The 15,140-nt window shown below is 35.9% G+C and overlaps 1 protein-coding gene across 8 annotated transcripts in view; it reads left to right on the top strand.

The window, feature by feature from the left end:
• The first annotated feature begins 221 nt into the window (after window positions 1–221).
• Window positions 222–15,140, top strand: part of TENM2 (teneurin transmembrane protein 2) — a 3,817,113-nt gene continuing 3,802,194 nt past the window's right edge. For all 8 annotated transcript variants that reach the window (XM_074390353.1, XM_074390351.1, XM_074390352.1 and 5 more), the window contains exon 1: window positions 222–469. The gene's annotated coding sequence lies outside the window, so the exon portion shown is untranslated. The remainder of the gene's footprint in view (window positions 470–15,140) is intronic.

Here is a 15,140-nt window from a genome sequence, read left to right as displayed (position 1 = left end):
TAACGTGCTGCACTGGTTCAGGGGCTTTGTCTTTATTCACAACACATTCATGTAGCTCAGCATGGGGGGAGCTGCACTGTTGCCTGCCAGCCTGTCCTCTTTGACTGCCGAATGAACCAAAGGATAACTCTCTATTCGTGAGAGAGAGTGAGATACAGAGGAAGAAAGACCACGCAAAAAGGAGGGGGAGGGAGGGGGTGGGAAAGGGATGTTCTCCGGCACACTCCTACGTTAGGTCTCTGTGCAAAAGCAGAGGCTGTGGGAGCAGCATCAAGCAAGCCTTCGGGCAGTGATTCTAACTATTGCCCATGAACACAGTGGCCAGGACGACTTTGACGAGGCAATTTATTACTTATGCATAGAACACTAGCTCTGCTGAAACTGGGAGCGCAAACACCCCCTTGTTTTCTAATTTAGAGACTTGCATCTTTTCGACACTCAACACTGTCAAGACACTGTGCTACTACAGGTAAGATGCAGTTAAGATTTATCCATTTGTGACATCATTCACTTTAACACACTTTAAACTATGAATACTTTTTCGTATTGTGTCTGGTGTATGTTGAACTGTTTTTCTTTCACATTAGTCTATTCAAGTAAATAATTTCATTAAAAGAAACTGTCATTAAATGCAGGGACCACTACTAAATCTTTGCTAAGAGGAATCTACCTAACTGTATTTTCCATGAGCTCTTGAGTTCACTGTTGGGAACTTGAACTCAAACTGGGATCTGTGATGCATTTTCATATGTGTATATTTTTTCTAAATGTACTGAATTATTCGCTATCATTTGGATAAGCCATAATTCTTCCCTTGCTACAGGTCTGTGCTGTATATATGTCTAGTAGCTTTTTTTTTTTTTTTTTTTTTTTTTTTTTTTTTTTTTTTTGGCTTTATAGCTTGGGAAAACTAATGATGAGGCACATAACTTGAAGAGTTTGATCAAATCATTACCATGTGGGATAATTTCCTCAATCAGAAAGATATGCTGCTGTAGCCTTTATTAAGAAGGTGTTATGTGCACGTACATGTATCATTAATAGGTAGCACAAATGTGAAATATTTGTAAGAGTAAGAGAAAATGCAAAGATAGTGATAATTCACATGCTACATGATGGCATGAAGTCTCGAGTTTGCTTTCCATAAAAATTACCTTTGGTTTTATTACTGGGCTCCATCTTCACCTGTCAGTTTTTACAAAATAAAATTAGCTTTCAGGTGAGGTCACTCAGAGTTGTTGATTATGGCTGGGACAACTGTAATCACAGAAACATACCAAGAATGTGTTGAAAGTCTATAGAGAATATAGGAGTAATATTATCAACAGGTTTGTACAATTTTCTTCTGCTCTGTTTTGATAATATTAGTCACATGTAACTTGGATTGCATTCTGCTGTCCCATTCAAGGTCCCAATGACTTGGAAGTATAATTACATTGCTGTCTGTAATCAAAACTAAAAGCACCAGAAAGATATAATAATTAAGTCTTTTTTTCTTGACATTTTAACTTAAATTTACCCAAACTGATATATGTATTTTTCCATCCATGTGTGTCTATGACGTTCTTTCTCTTAACCGTATTTTATGTAAGAGCTGCTCCTATTTGAATTCCTACACATGAACTATTTAAATGCTGATAATTGGGCATCATTAGAGTGACATTTGAATAGCTAATGACTTTAACTTTGACGTACAATAAAATATGTAACATAAGAATAAAGCAGATCCGAGCAGAGAACATATTTAACAGTGAGGTATTGTGAAAATAGAACCATTTGCATTTAAAAATACATAATTCATCAGAAGACTTGTGATTCTTGTTCCTGTGCATGACTTATTTCACTTACAAAAGGTTTTAAGTCCTTGGGGAGTGTGTGTAAAATATTCATTTGACTGAGGATATGAAAATTAAAGGAGGAATGAATTATTACTACAGTGACTTTTTGTAGCACTTTTTAAAAGTTAGTAACTGGCATGAATGTAAAAAATTAATTTTAGAGTCTCTCTTAGGGTACACCAAAAAAATCAAGAAAATGATGTGAAGTATATGTCAATATGTGAAATTATTCAGCAGATGAAAGTGAATGATAATAGAGGAGATAGAAGTTTTACAGTCTGTAAAAGGAAGAATATTTCCAATAAACATGAACTCTATATTTTCTTTTATGACTGGCAGGAAAACAGGGTATCAAGAATAGCATTTCTATAGCATGAATGAAATCCCAATGGCCACATATGAGGTGCCAAAATAAATGTTCTTTTTACTTAGTTACTAAATTTGAATATGTAATTACCAAAATTATATCTTGCATAAAAGATTTATTGAAGTTATAAAGTTAGAAAAGTCACTGACAAACCATTTCAAAGTTTATTAATATTCATATAATGCTTTCCTTTCTTCCTAAGAAATACATATATTCAACACAGTGGTATATGTGCTTTTGTTTTGAAACTTCCCAGCATTAGTTTTAAAATTACTTAATAAAAATTGTTCAGACCAGTCATCTCGTTTCTTCAAAAAGAGTTATGTGCTAGTTTTTCTTCTTGGATACACTATGAAAGCACTAACTTTATATTTACATGTATTAAATTAATATGCATGACTTAGTGATTTAGAAACATTCAATATTATGTTTATTTCTTCAAACTCACTAGTTTTTCCAGCTGTCAAAACTTTACAAATGTCTGATAAGAGTAAAATTCATCATTATGATTTTCAGGGCTTGGAATTGAAACTATTTTAGACAGAATCTTTTAAAAATTATTGGAATAGTCATAATACTTTAAAGTACTTTTTCAACAATTGCCTGATATACTTTGGCAGGAATATGTCCCTGCTCTCAATTTCTTTAGAGTTTCAACTTTTCTTTTCCTTTTTTGAGATGGAATCTCGCTCTGATGCCCAGACTGGAATGCAGTGTTGCAATCTTGGCTCACTGCAACCACCACCACCACCTGGGTTCAAGCAATTCTCTGCCTCGGCCTCCCCAGTAGCTGGGATTAAAGGCACCTGCCACCACGCCCAGCTAATTTTTGTCCTTCTAGTAGAGATGGGGTTTCACCAGCTTGTCCAGGCTGGTCTTGAACTGCTGACGTCATGATCAGTCCACTTTGGCCTCCCAAAGTGCTAGGATTACAGGTGTGAGCCACTGTAGAAAACTTTTCTTTCAATGTCACTTTAGGTTTGAGCTAGATCTGAAATTGGAAGCTTATCTGGATCTTTAACAATGTCAGAATGGATAATATTGTTATTGTAACACTCCTTTTGACATTGTGGAGTTTTAATCTGATGCAGAACATGTTAGCTAAGAAGGAATTTGGTTAAGTTAGTTTTGAGGCTTTGACGGGTGTAACAAAAGTTAAAAACAAAATATTTCATTTCCTTGTTATCTGAGAGGGATGTAAACTCTGTCCTCTGCAAGTATACTACATCAATTATTTATAATTTGTTGAACTAGATTTTGTTTTCATTGATGTGGCATGGGTCTACTGAAATGTTCCTTCTTGATTTTCAACAGGAATTTTATTTTGATATTTCTGGGGGTATTACATGAGTCTTTCATTGGAATCATGAACAGTTCCTTTGAAAGTCTCAACAACCACAAAAAAAGACTGTAATCCCCAGCCCTTTTTCATGATAATATTAATATTGAAGCATGAGTAGAAATAGCTACAACTAAAAATTCTGAAATAACAAGCAAGAATAAGTAATGAGAGACCTCCAGCTAGTTTTCTGGTTCAGTTACTTCACTTAAAAATCTTCTTAGACTGTGGTGTGGATCCTGGAAATCAAAGCTTCTCGCTGATCTCAGTGACATAGAACTGGCAAGAAGCAGCTTTTTCATGCTGCCCACAGGCACTAGTCAACACTGACCCTTAGGAAGAAGTTTTTTGGACTGAAATAATTGTTGTATTTTAAGTCATCTACAAGCAAAATACAAAGGTCTGTTCAAGTAGGTTAAGATTTATCATAATTGTAAAATGCTGATTGGCTGTTTTGAAGTCATTTGCAGTCTACATTTTAAAGGTCATGTTACAAAAGACTGAAATACCCATAAACTTTTCAAGGACAAAACTGTTTGATCTCTGTATTGTTTTTGGAAATAATTAATAATATCTGAATATAAAATTATACAATCATCTTATAAGTATAGGTATATCCTACTTCAAGGAGTGCTGGGACAGTAAAATCTGTTTATTCAGTAAAATGCTAACTTGAAAAGTTTATTATTAGCTTAAAAAGTATTTTTCCCAGAAAGATAGTCAAAATGGTTTTTAAAGAACAACTTTATTGAAATACATTAGACTATTACTTTACTAAAAACATTGATCCACAACTAGTTAGAAATCTAACCACCAGGCAGTCAGGTTTATTTGCAACTACAATTATGGAAGTATATATGTGAACTCACAAATGGAAACAATCCTAATTTTAAAACATAGCATCCGTTCATTTACTTTCCTAAAACCATGTAAATGCAAAATGGCAACATCATCTTAGCTTATATGTTAGTTCAGAAGCGATTATAATAGCAGGATACATAATGTAGCAAAGAAACATGCTCATATGGAGAAAGGTTAAATTGTTAGTTTTGCAGTGTATGAAAAGTCAGAGATTAAAGAGTCTTTCCTTATGTGAACTCTCTTTATTAGATTAAAGGGTTCCTGACATTTAAGAAAAGTTCTGTTCAAATTAGCTCCCAGTGTTTTTTTTAATCTGCTCAGGCAAATATTACATGCTTTAAGGTTTCTCTTAGAAGGTAACAGCTTCCAATTAATTAGTTTCTGCTGACAGATATATACATTGTAAATACAAACCATAGGGTTCCAATAAAGAAGTTAATTCAGTTCCTACAAGAGAAGACTGGGATCTATATTCTCTTTTACGTATTATTTTAAAAATACTAAACATTAGGCAATTATATATAAAGAGGGCAAATTTCTACTTGTGATTAAAAGAAATTAACATCTCAAAAGGGAGTGTGTAATTTTCAGTGTGTTTAATAAACACAAAGTATGAATTAATGTACTTTTAAATTGATATTATCTCAGATTCTTTTTTGCAAGGTAAATATTAATTTTTCACAGAAAATATAAGTTGCCCTATAATTCAGTTTGTTATTTTGTTCAAACAGTAATCAGAACATTTAATTGTGTGAAGCAAAGGAAAGAAATATGGCAAGCCTGTTAGTAAAACTACTTCAGTCTAAAATAGCATTTTTACAGCCCTATTTGCTGCAATAAATTCCAAATCATATGTTAAGAATACATTTCTTATCATCTGGAGCACCTATAGAGTGTCATCGCCATAGCTTCCTTTTAAAAACTCAGGTCTTCTAAATAATGTTTCAGTTCCAACTGAAAACATGTGGTGAGTCCAGATGTTCCAACACAATCACTCCCCAAAGGCTTACAGTTACAGGTTGACTCAAGAATGGCTACGTATAAATATACACATCAGAACCCTAATTTAAAATTAGAACACAGACTGTGAAGTGCATAAAAATGGTAAGAGACCACAGTTGGCTGTATAAATTTCTTGTTCAAATGAAAATGCCTTCTCTGCCCCATCAATGTAGCACATCTGGTAGAGTCAACAAATTGTTATGAAAGTTTTAATATATATGCAAAAGGATAGATAATACATATGACAGTGTTATCTGAATGAGAACTATGGTTTGTTGGTAACCTTATTTTAAAGAAATTTTGAATGATGTCATTGGTCGGGTCTGGAAGTTTCAGGGTTCAAAGTATTCAAAACTATTAATTCCTCTGGTAATGTACAGTGGTTAAGGCATAAAGAAAAAAAGTTGATTACAGGAATAATAACTTAATGGTTTTGACTTCTTAGCAGTTAACTCAAACCTCAAACTAATAAGAATATCAGAAAGAGAACTTTCCCTAAGGAAAGCAACCCTTGCTAGCTAAGGATATTTATGATGCTTTGATGGCTAATTTATCCAGACAGATAAAACAAAAGCAAGTGCAACAGTGAAAACAGCAGACAGATTTATGAACCAGAGGCAACTCTCTTGGGACTCCTCCATAATTGTGTTCTCTAATATCATGCATTTCATTGATTCATATTTTCCCATTTCTGTCCTCCTAAGTCACTTTTCCAAGAGTCTGAACAAAGGTAAGAAAACCCATTTTCAACATTTTTTTTTACTTCAAAATTTATCATGCATGTTGTAATCAGATCTCACAAACCACTCAGTAACTTTCCCTCTAGTCAAAATACTGTCACCAAGCCAAAACTGTAAGGTTGAAATAACCAAAAGAAACTCCGGAATCAGTGATGAATGCATGCTGTTTATTTCCACCTGGATGAGAAATAAAGTATTCTGGTTGCATGAGGGTGATGTCAAAAGAATCAAAGTCTTACAGATGAAAAGCATCCCCTGATTCAAATCCATTTTAGTTCAATCTATGGCCCACTCTACTTGAATTATTGAGGGAATGTCTTACAAAGATGGGGGGAAGTATAAACACATGTACCACATGCACTGCAAAACTCCATGCAAGGGTTAAAGATGTGTGACTATATAACAGATACAAAATAGTCTTTCTTAGTGCTACCATAATCGAATATTAGAGTTAGGGGGAGAAGAAGGCAAAGATAGTTAACTGTTCACTCCCACTTTCAAAACATTGGCATAGATAGACCCTTGATTAAGTTGTAATGAAAGAAATATTGCTTGATCAAAAGGAACTTTTGTAACTAATAATCCTACTGTGTCTGATGTTACTGCTACTAATACTGATTGTTTAACCATATGCTCCTCTGGACACTAGATAATGTGTTATCCAATTACAAAAACTGTATGAAGTCAAAATTAGTATCTATGTTTAAAAATCAGTAAATAGACTTGTTTAGATTAAATCTCTTGCTCAAGGGCTCACCTTACTTAGGAAAATCAGAGCCAGAATTGAAAGACAGTTCTATGTGTCCCCCAAATCCTATAACCACTGATATGTAATTTCTGTTATTTTATTCTAGGAATCTGTGTAATCCTAAGTGGAAGTTAACAAAGCACATAATACCCAGTAGAAAAACAAAAAGGATGCAATTGTAAGAATATAAGACCTAAAGGGTATTACAAATTTACAACTAGTTCATCAAGTTCAGTAATTAATCCTTGCTGCCAACTATGCTCATTTTCTTTTCTATTTATTAAGTCTGCAATATATATAGCCTTCTAAAAATGCTGCAACTGAACTGAGAACAATTTTCCTTATCATTCCCAGAATTTATGAAGTAGTTATTGTCAACTAAATTGTCTAAATCATGGAAATGTCAAAATATCAGTGCATGTCCTGTCATGAAAATGAGAATAGGTTCTCCTTGTGGCTTAGTGCCTCTAGCCAAAAACAAAGCATCTGCTTGCTATATTTAAGTCAGGCTGGTTCACTGGCCAAAGAGTTACTGTTCTTTCAAACATTCGCAAGATTTTAAAATTGGTGCCATCTGTGCAATGTATATTGCAACATTGTATTTATCATATTTCTACAATTAGGGTCAAAGTAATTGAGTCAATGACAATCATCTTCAACTCAGATACTCCCACTTGAATTTCTTTGGACATCAAGAATGCTGATTATTATGTTATTATTAACTGAATCACTCTAATTCATTCTATAAGGTCACTTTTAAAATTATATATATAGCACTTAGATATCTCAGACATTTAAACTACAAAGTCTGTCTGCTTGCAATTATATTTAAAACACACTTTTTTTTAAAATGGTGGAGTCTCTAAACACTTACCTAATTAGTTCCCTGATTTATTTATTTATTTGTTTGTTTTTGAAAAAAAGAATTTATTGCATTTTAGGTTTGGGGGTCCATGTGAAGAACATGCAAGATTGTTGCATTGGTATACACGTGGCAGTGTGATTTGCTGCCTTCCTCCCCTTCACCTATATCTGTCATTTCTCCCCATGCCATCTCTCCCCAACTCCCTATACTCCTGCTGTCCCTCCCCTATTTCCCCCCAACAGACCCCAGTGTATAGTGCTCCCCTCCCTGTGTCCATGTGTTCTCATTGTTCAGCACCCACCTATGAGTAAGAACATGTGGCGTTTTATTTTCTGCTCTTGTGTCAGTGTGCTGAGAATGATGGTTTCCAGGTTCATCCATGTCCATACAAAGGACACGAACCCATCGTTTTTGATGGCTGCATAATATTCCATGGTGTATATGTGCCACATGCCACATTTTTGCTGTCCAGTCAATCATCGATGGGCATTTGGGTTGGTTCCAGGTCTTTGCTATTGTAAACTGTGCTGCAATGAACATTCGTGTGCATGTATCCTTATAGTAGAACAATTTATAATCCTTTGGATATATACCCAATAACGGGATTGCTGGGTCAAATGGAATTTCTAATTTTAGGTCCTTGAGGAATCGCCACACTGTCTTCCACACTGTCTTTCACAAATTCCAAGTGTAAATTAGTTGAACTAATTTACACTCCCACCAACAGTGTAAAAGTGTTCCTATTTCTCCACATCCTCTCCAGCATCTGCTGTCTCCAGATTCTTTAATGATCGGCATTCTGACTGGCGTGAGATGGTATCTCAGTGTAGTTTTGATTTGCATTTCTCCAATGACCAGTGGTGATGAGCATTTTTTCATATGTTTGTTGGCCTCATGTATGTCTTCTTTTATAAAGTGTCTGTTCATATCCTTCGCCCACTTTTCAATGGGCTTGTTTGTTTTTTTCTTGTAAATCTGTTTTAGTTTTCTGTAAATTCTGGATATCAGCCCTTTGTCAGATGGGTAAACTGCAAAAATTTTTTCCCATTCTTTTCGTTGCCGATTCACTCCAATGACTGTTTCTTTTGCTGTGCAGAGGCTGTGGAGTTTGATTAGGTCCCTCTTATCTATTCTGGTTCTTGCTGCCAATGCCTCTGGTGTTTCAGTCATGAAGTCCCCACCTACGCCCATGTCCTGAATGGTCTTGCCTAGATTCTTCTCTAGGGTTTCCATGGTGCTAGGTTTTATGTTTGTTTTTAATGGATCTGGAGTTAATTTCAGTGTAAGGTGTTAATCAGTTCCCTGATTTAAATGTGGTGATCTATAGTTCACTCTACATAAAATGGAGGTCAAGCCTTACAAGCTTTCATTTCTCATAAATATTCCTCACTTCTTAGTCTAGTGTGTGTGCATGTCTTTTTTTTTAATTTAAATAAATATGTAAACAGATAGACAAACAAATTTGTCCATATAGAAACTTTAAGACTTCCTGATCTGCTTACTCGGGGAGAAGTCCAACGGCTGTAACAGATACTTTCATTTGACAAAATTCAGAAGGTTTGTTTACTTCTAGCAAAATTCAAAATAACAACAAAAGGAATTATTAAAAGGCACAAAGAAGATTTATGATTTAATACTTATCCTAACTTTCTTAAATTTGCTGAAACTACCTTTAAAGTGAATCAGTACCAGGAACAGTATGAGACACTTGCACTATGTGCTTTTTAGTCACATCATTCAACAGTCACTTGTGTATTTCAAGCCTTGCCAAGGTTTGGTTAGCAAATCTTTGTGTGTCTTTAGCTTTCTTTGCTCTTTTTTGGGAAGAAAGGTTATATGGTTCTGCTTGATCATGAATATCAGAATACTTTGATCTTTATTGTCAAATCTTGATTATTGTTATCAGAATTCTTTACTTGTAGATAGTTTGAAGGGTTTATAAGCTGGTTGAGTGCACAGCTACTTAACATCTACTTAACTAAACTAGATGGAACACTATTACCTTCTAGTCCTCTGTGCTGATTTTAACAAGGTAACAGCATCCACAGTTATCATTGTCACTGTGTTAAGAACCAGTTAGTTACCTATGGGTATCCTGCATTATTACTTTGCTTTTGAGGCAAGCATGGAGATAAGCAGTTGGAGTTGCAGGTCCCACCTGGGTTTACCAAATACGCAGATCAATTATAGAAGAACGAAGTTTGGCTAAGATTCATGAATGTACGTGAATCAACTGAGTGATGGCTTAAAATGTTGATTGAAAAATTAAGTATAAAGCAATAAAATAAATACAGCTTTGGAGTATAACTTAAAATATAAATAAATATCCATGATTCCATACTGATTTAAATAAGTTCTTTAAAAAATAAATGGGACAATGGATGAATCTCCCATGTAAAAAATTTCAAATAATTAATGCAACTACTCTGCCCTAATGAAGATGGGGCATAATTGTCCGCTCCTTTAGTGTTGGATGCTTCTACTGTTTTCTCTCCATAGGGTGTACTATGAAAAGGTGGGAGGAGGTGAGGGGGTTTATAGCAGCAGTATCTGACAGATGCTACCTCAGTCATGTGGTGACAATCAACATCAAAAGTGTATCCAATAGAAACAAATCTGGACTCAAAGAGAAAGAGAAACTTTATTCAAAAAGACTTACAACAGGGAGGTCGCTCTGATCTTAGAAATCTGCAAGTGTCTCAAAATTTAACAGTAAAAGGCTTTTCTTTAACAGGGTAAGAAGGGATAAGCAGTAAAGAAGAGGAAGTTTTGTGCTATGAGCTGAATTGTGCCACTGTATTCATGTCATAAAATCCTCATCCTGGGACATGAGTCTCCCTATAGCTATAGGGGATACATTCCAAGCCCAATAATAGATGTTTGAAACCCCACAGAGTACAAACCCTATGAACGTTATGTATTTTCTATTCATATATAACTGTGATAGTTTAAGTTATAAATTAGGCACAGTAAGAGATTTAGCAATAATGATAAAATAGAACAACTATAACAATATACTATAATAAAAATTATGTCAATGGGGTCACTCTCTCTCAAAACATGTTATTGTGGGCTGGGCTTGGTGGGTCACACCTGTCATCCCAGCACTTTGGGAGGCTTAGGCAGGCAGACCACCTGAGGTCAGGAGTTTGAGAGCAGCCTGACCAACATGGTGAAACCCCATCCCTGCTAAAAATATGTGAATTATCTGGGTGTGGTGGCAGGTGCCTGTAATCCTAGCTACTGGGAAGGCTGAAGCAGGAGAATTGCTTGAGCCTGGGAGATGGAGGTTGCAATGAGTCGAGATCCTGCCATTGCATTGCAGCCTGGCAGACAGAGCCAGACTCTATCCCAAACAACAACCACATATATTATTGTGCCATACTCACTTATTTTTGGACCAAAGTTGACTTGGTAACTAGAACTCCATAAACTGAAACTGTGGATTAGGTGGAACTATAGTACCTGAGAATGTGACTGTATTTGGAGACAGGGCCTTTAAAGAGGTCATTAGGTTAAATGAAGGCCTAGAGGTGAGCCCTCATCCAATCTAAGTGGCATTCTTATGAGAAGAGAAAGTGTGGATGCACAGAGAGACACTAGGGATGCTTGCACACAAAGAAAAGACACAGTGAGGACAGTGGAAAGACGGCCATCTGCAAGCCAGGAAGAGAGACCTGAGAAGGGACCAAACCTGCCTACACTTTGATCTTGGACTTCTACCTGCCAGTACTGTGAGAATATAAACTGTGTTGGTTAAGCTACCCAGTCTGTGGTGTTTTGTTATGACAGTCCTAGTAAACTAATACACTGATCAAGCAGGGGAGAATAGTGACCAGCATGGTAAGATAGGAAATGCCTCTTGCTGAAGTTACTTGTTTCTCAGGATAAGCTGATAAGGGAAGCATGTTCTGAAATTTAGTATTTGTTCAGGCTTCGAAGAAGCAAAGTTCATGGGTCTGTGCAGAGGAGAGAAACCCTACTAAAGTCTAGTCAAGACATGGCAGAGGATAAAAAATGGGCAATTATGAACACTTTGTCAAGTGATTAGTCACAAGAAGAGAATGTACTCTTGACACAATGGCACATTACCTGTGTGGTCCTCCTCCCCACAACCCATAATGTCAGTCTAATTATTAAAAAAAAAAAATCAGACAAGTCTCAGTTGAGGATATTCTACAAAACACCTGGTTAGTAGTCCTTAATTCTGTCAGGGTCATCAACTCCAGAAAAGTTTGAGAAACTGTCATAGTCAACAGAAGCCTAAGAAGAGAGGTCTACTAAATGTGATGGGTGTCCTGGACAAGGTCCTAGAATAGAAAAAGGCCGTTAGATTAAAACTAAGTATTCTGATGAACATTAGTCAGTAATAATACATTGATATTGGTCACAATTGATATGGTGACAAATCTTAGTAATGTAAAATATTAGAAATAGGTGAAATTGGGTGTGGAAGTATAGGGGAACTCTCAGGAATAGGTTCACAATGTTACTGTAAATCTAAATCTGTTCTAAAATTAAAAGTTGACTTTAAAATCCATGTCAATAAATAAAAACAGATAATGAATCAACCATAGACTATTTCAAACACGATAGCACAAAACCATCATTAAGAAGTTTAAATCAGCCTTGAAATACCACAGTGTGTAATTATAAAACATGACTTAATTGCCACTTTAGAGGATCATGACTTTGGTATAAGATAAAATATATCTGCATTTTAAATTCTATGACATTAATACCAAATTCTACAACAGTAATATTTGTTTGGTTTATGCAAAGTGGCAATAAATGTGTAGAGATTATGATGCTAAATCATGTGCATTTACTTCTGGATCATTTTTTTTTGCCCAAGTCTCCAAACTTCCTTTTGCCTGAGTGAGATCACTAACATCCAGGCCCTTCACAGATTCTCAATGACTATGGTTTTCAGGGTCTTTTATAAGAGTCCCTTGCTGGCCTCAATGCTAAATCTCCCTTCACATTCACCTTAACAATTGGCTTATCTGTTACTCTGATTTAGAAAATAGGCAAGAAAAGTAGGCAAGGACTTCATGACCAAAACGCCAAAAGCAATGGCAACAAAAGCCAAAATAGACAAATGGGACCTAATCAAACTCCACAGCTTCTGCACGGCAAAAGAAACAGTAGAGTGAATCGGCAACCAACAGAATGGGAAAAAATTTTTGCAGTCTACCCATCTGACAAGGGGCTGATATCCAGAATTTACAAAGAACTAAAGCAGATCTACAAGAAAAAAACAAACAAGCCCATTCAAAAATGGGCAAAGGATATGAACAGATAACCTTACAAAAGAAGACATACAGGAGGCCAACAAACATATGAAAAAATGCTCATCATCACTGGTCATCAGAGAAATGCAAATCAAAACCACATTGAGATACCATCTCACACCAGTTAGAATGGCGATCATTAAAAAATCGGGAAACAACAGATGCTGGAGAGGATGTGGAGAAATAGGAACACTTTACACAGTTGGTGGGAATGTAAATTAATTCAACCATTGTGGAAGACAGTGTGGCGATTCCTCAAGGACCTAAAAATAGAAATCCCATTTGACCCAGCAATCCCATGACTGGGTATATATCCAAAGGATTATAAATCATTCTACTACAAGGACACGTGCACACGAATGTTCATTGCAGCACTGTTTACAATAGCAAAGACCTGGAACCAACCCAAATGCCCAACGATGATAGACTGGATAGGGAAAATGTGGTACATATACACCATGGAATATTATGCAGCCATCAAAAACGATGAGTTCACGTCCTTTGTAGGGACATGGATGAACCTGGAAACCATTATTCTCAGCAAACTGACACAAGAGCAGAAAATCAAACACCGTATATTCTCGCTCATAGGTGGGTGTTGAACAATGAGAACACATGGACACAGGGAGGGGAGCACTACACACTGGGATCCGTTGGGGGGAAATGGGGGAGGGGCAGGGGGGAGGCGGGAAGAGATAGCATGGGGAGAAATGACAGATACAGGTGAGGGGACGGAAGGAAGCAAAGCACACTGCCATGTGTGTACCTATGCAACAATCTTGCATGTTCATCACATGTACCCCAAAACCTAAAATGCAATAAAACAAACCAAAAAAAACCAAAAACAAAACAAAAAAAAAAGAAAATAATTCTGCGTTCTTCCTGTACATATAACAATAAATGCAATCCATCTGATAAGTATCTACCTTTTCCCTATACAAAATGCTAGTACAAGCAAGTACAAAGTCTACTCTACGTAACTGCCTTTTTTTTTTTTTTTTTTTTTTTTTTTGGTATTTTACTCAGGGCAAATAAAAGTTACTTTTTTTCTGCCTCTTGTGGTGTTTCCTACTTGTGCAAAGAAATGAATGCTGACTTCTTTTCTCTAAGTGCCAGGAAGCATTTTCTCATTGCGGTATTTCCATTGATCAAAATACTTTTATGAACCATTGTCAAGTCAGGCGATCTCCCACTTAAGAAATCACCCTGCAAAGATAATGTAGAAACAGCTTCTGTGCCTATAGACTTGAAAATTTTTATCACAGTCTTCACTGGGCATTCGTATTTAATTCTGTCTTGCTTTGAATTAAAAAATAATAATTCTTTCTTTCTTTTTTTCTTTTTTTTTTTTCTGAGACGGAGTTTTCTCTTGTTACCCAGGCTGGAGTGTAATGGCACAATCTCGGCTCACTGCAACCTCCGCCTCCTGGGTTCAGGTAATTCTCCTGCCTCAGCCTCCCGAGTAGCTGGGATTACAGGCATGCGCCACCATGCCCAGCTAATTTTTTGTATTTTGAGTAGAGATGGGGTTTCACCATGTTGACCAGAATGGTCTTGATCTCTTGACCTCGTAATCCACCCACCTTGGCCTCCCAAAGTGCTGGGAATTCTTCTTTCTTAAGGATAATCAAAAAGAAGCAGTAAAAAGAAGGCTGAGTAGGCAAAATATAGTCGTTTGATTTTATTTGCTGTTTGTCATAGTTGATGCTTGCTTCATTATTAAAATCATCATTGAAATCTGATTGCTTAAAAAAGTCTCCTAAGAATAACAGTGTTACTGTTCAGTAGACTGTTTATTGTTGAGTTTCTGCTGGCAAGTTTGAATCATTATAGTTATAGAATTATATTTGTATTAGGTTATAATTATAGCCCTGTGGAAAGTGAATATTCTATTTTAGTAGCTTGGAAATATGATCTGTAAGTATGTATTACATTAACAGTTTAATTAAGAAACTAATGAGATGTGATTGAGAATCTGATTGGTGAGAAACTGGTACAATAAATTTCTATTAGCAGACTTGAGTTTTTCTCTCAGGTTTGTATTCATCTAATCTCAAAGTACAGGAACTATTATAGGGATCACCTG

This window comes from Saimiri boliviensis, chromosome 20, assembly GCF_048565385.1.
Source record: "Saimiri boliviensis isolate mSaiBol1 chromosome 20, mSaiBol1.pri, whole genome shotgun sequence".
Classification (NCBI taxonomy): Eukaryota; Metazoa; Chordata; class Mammalia; order Primates; family Cebidae; genus Saimiri; species Saimiri boliviensis.
The sequence above is the reverse complement of the archived record's forward strand: the minus strand, read 5'-3'. Positions and strand labels throughout refer to the sequence as shown.